The sequence below is a fragment of the Psammomys obesus genome, unplaced genomic scaffold (genome assembly GCF_907164565.1).
Source record: "Psammomys obesus unplaced genomic scaffold, mPsaObe1.curated_primary_1811, whole genome shotgun sequence".
Taxonomy (NCBI): domain Eukaryota; kingdom Metazoa; phylum Chordata; class Mammalia; order Rodentia; family Muridae; genus Psammomys; species Psammomys obesus.
Window position 1 is genome coordinate 244,729 of NW_026585687.1, and position 4,260 is coordinate 248,988.

Genomic DNA, 4,260 nt, shown 5'->3' on the forward strand with positions numbered 1-4,260 from the left:
GAAAGAAAGAAAGAAAGAAAGAAAGAAAGAAAGAAAGAAAGAAAGAAGGAGGAAGGAAAAAAAAGAAACTTGTTTCTTCTTCTCTTTGGTCTTTGTCTTCCACTTTTAACTGCTTTATTCATAAAGGTTTTCAAATATAATCTAGTCTCTCCTACTTAAAAAAGAAGGTGGAAGAAGAAGGAGAAGAAAAAACTTTAAAAATGCTGCAAAGACATGGGGGAAGAGGAATCCTTATGCACTGTTGGCAGGAATATTAACTGGTGCAGCTACTATGAAAAACAGTGTAAAGTTTCCTGAAAAAAAAAATCAAAACAAAAAACTGAAGATTGAACTATCACATGAGTAAGCTATATTACTCCTGGGCGTATATTCAAACTCTATACCCAACCATAGAGATATTTTCACAGCAATATTCATTGCTGTTCTAGTCACAATAGCTGAGAAATGGAATCAACCTAGATGTCCATCAACACATATGGATGAACAGATGTGGTTTAAAATGGGATTTAATTCAGCAGTGGGAAAAACCAAACATTTTCAGGGAAATGTATTAAACTAGAGATCAATAATAAACAAAATAAGCCATGTGTAGGACAACAAATACTGCATGTTTCTCGAATATGCAGAATATCTCTCTCTGTCTCTCTGACTCTGACCCTGTCTCTCTCATCTCCACCACTCTCTCTCTTGTGGTGTGTGTGTGTGTGTGTGTGTGTTTAACAAAATCAGAAAAGAGACTATGAGTGGAGAGAAAGCAGCCTTAAGAAAGGGAGAAAAAAAAGAAGAGAAGCGAAAGTAATAGACTATATGTGACAAAAATATTAGATGTAGCTGTTAGTATTTATTTTAAAATGATGCCACACACACACACACAACAGATATATATAAAAGAAATGTATTGGATGGAGGTGAAGAGACAGAGAGGAGCAGGAAAGAGAGAGACATGGTGGGGGGGGCCCTCAAAAAAGAAAGCAAGGTGGAAAGAGCAAGAGTGCAAGAGAAACACAAAGTGGCCTGTTGATCCTATTATTATTATTAATTACATTTTATTAACTCTGTATCCCATCTGTATCCCGCTCCCTTATTCCCTCCCAATCCCACCCTCCCTTCCTCAGCTCCTCCCTGCCCCTTTCCAAGTCCACTAACAGGGGAGGACCTCCTCCCCTTTCGTCTGGCCCTGTTTTATCAGGTATCTTCAGGGTTGATCCTTTTAGAGCTTGTGCATGCACAGCTGAACCATGCCTGCCACACACCTGGTGGGCGACACATGATGACATCATGGGTTACTAGGCAACCCAGAAGCAGGCTGCCTAAATGCTAACAGTGGGGACTACTTAAAAAGAAGTAAGACAGTAAGGAGAGGCAGGGGACATGGGAGGCAGTTGGGGAGGGAAATGAATAACAAAGTATAACAACACATTATGACAGTGCCATAATAAAATTCATTTTATTATGTAAGTTCACTTAAAAATGGAAAAAGGAAGGAGAAGAGGACCTCCCCTATTAGTGGACTTGGGGAGGGGCATGCATGAAGAAGGGGGAAGGAGGGTAGGATCCGGAGGGGAGAAGGGAGGGGCTTATGGGGGGATACAAAGTGAATAAAGTGTAATTAATAAATATGTAAATTTAATAGAAAAATGGAAAAACAATCTGCTGGGGGAGGAGGAGCAACAAAAATAACACAATTTTTTCAGATGTGTCTTAATTATCCAGCTATGGGCCAGGTGTGGTGACACAAGCTTCAATCACAACACTTGGGTGGTGGAGGCAGGCGGATCTCTGTGAGTTCAGGGCCATCGTACTCTACAGAAAGAGTTCCAGGACAGCCAAGGCTGTGACACTTAGAAACCTGTCTCAAAAAAAAAAAACCACACATACGCAAAATAACTACATGCTTTCCCTCCAGTTACAGCTCTATGATTTTACACACACACACACACAAACACACATGTAAAAGAGTATATGTTATATAGAAGATTGTAAACTGCAATTTATTCTACTAGGCAAATAGAGGAAGAAAGCAGAATTAATTTTTTGTCCACAGGGGCTGTCTCTGACTTGAACTCAGTGGCTGGTTTGGGTGGCAGCCTTACCAGGCCACAGAGGAAGACAATGCAGCCAGTCCTGATGAGACCTGATAGATTAGAATCAGAGGAAGAAGAGGAAATCCTCCCCTATCAGTGGACTAGGGGAGAGGCATGGGTGGAGATGAGTGAGGGAGGGTGAGATTGGGAGGAGATAAGGGAGGGGGCTACAGCTGGGATACAAAGTGAATAAACTGTAATAATAAATAAATAAATAAATGAAAGTCAAAGGAAGAAAGAAAGAAAGAAAGAAAGAAAGAAAGAAAGAAAGAAAGAAAGAAAGAAAGAAAGAAAAGGGAGGCTGTAATGCTCAAATATTCCCCAAATCAGAGTGCTGCAACATATCAGGCAGCCACTTAAATTTTTATGTGTACATTAAACACAAATTTAAGAAATTGCTCTCTAAGCATTTGTTTTTCACAGCCTTTCCACTGACAGCAGCTAAATTGCTGTGTTACCTTGGATTTTATTTCAAGTCTCTGGTCTTTTTCTCATTTATAAATTGCTTTCCTGATTTCTGGGGTGTAAAATAGGTTCTGCAGAGATGATTCAAAGAAAGCACGGAATAAGTCCAACTTTGCTTCCATTATATATTCTGGAGCCTCAGTGGAACACCATAAAAGATGGGTTGGAGAGCCTTTATAGCTGGCCTCCAGACATCTGAAATGGACACAAAGCTGAAATAGAAACTGTGTGTATAGTGCACAAACACACACTAAAGTGAAACCCTTTCATCACTATGTACTCCCTGATAGATCACTTCAGTTTGAAATTCTCACTGGATCACCTATTATTTCCTTTGTAAAAGTTTTTCTGTGGGCAAGAGAGATGGTGTTGTGCCTGAAACTTGAGACCCCAAAAGACCACCAGGAGCAGAGTCCATTGCAAAACACATGAGGATCTTTTTATTACAAGTTAGCTTGGGCTCATACCCTCACCGTCAGAGCAGTTGAGAGCAAAGAGCCTAGTGCTCAGGTTAGGTGGTTGATTTAAAGAGTCTGGTCTCTCCCAGCATGCCCAAAGCAGGGGAATTCCTGCCTGGCAAGCATCTATTGATTGAAACACAAAAGGAAATGTTGCATTTTGAATTGATTGGCTATAGGAAGGCCCCCAAACCATTAATGGTCTGGCTTCCCTTATTTGGCTGTCCTAGGGAAGAGGGGCCGGTTTCCTAGCAACTGTATCTCTAGTGGGCAGGAAAGGAATGCAGTAAGGCTGGTTCTTCCCCCCAGGCAGCTGGACATATCTCCACCTGTGTAGCCTTTGTTCCGGCTTGTGTTTTAAACTTTAATTCAATAACCCCCCCCCCCAAAAAAAACCTAATTTTTAATTCTTTAGTCTCTCAATGGCTCAGTGGTTAAGAGCACTGTCTGCTCTTCCGAAGGACCCAGGTTCAATTCCTAACACCCACATGGCAGCTCACAACTGTCTATAACTCCTGTTCAAGGGGATCTGACCCCCTCACACATGCAGACAAAACACCAATGTACATAAAGTAAAAATAAATATTAAAAAATGATCTCTGCTCAAAAAATAGTTTTTCTGTTTGTGTTGTGCTCAAATGATGATGATGATGATGACTGTGGTGGTGATGAATAACAATGACGATTTTAAATGCCTCATGTACTCAAATGTGCACAAATTTTATATTAATCAGTTAGAGGTAAATCCATCATCATCTGCTGTTATGAGAATACAAGCATTCTCTTTACTATGCCTGGGTTTATTCACTTCATAGAGTTGCTGAGGTTATCAATGCAATACCTGGTATATCAGATGGAAAAGAGGGAGTGGCTTACCCTGGGTTGTGAATTTCTGAGAATTCCTCCATTTGGCTGGCATCCAAGAACTCTGTAATTCTTCAGGCAGAGACACATGCTGGTGGTATTCATCTATGCAGCTCTGTCTTCTCCAAATATCGTCTCTGCCTCACTCTGTGAAAGTTGGTGTCCATATTTCAGTTTTCATGTTCTCATAATTAAATGGTGGATGACCACTAAAAGAAAATAGAAATATCCTTCTCCATGGCAGTAAAATCCTAATAAAGTGTTTACTTTCGTTCATTCTCACAGTAAGTGTTTAATGGGATTGTTAAAACTACAACCTTCAGTCAGGCTTTGCTAACTGGCAAAGAAAGAAAGAAAGAAAGAAAGAAAGAAAGAAAGAAAGAAAGAAA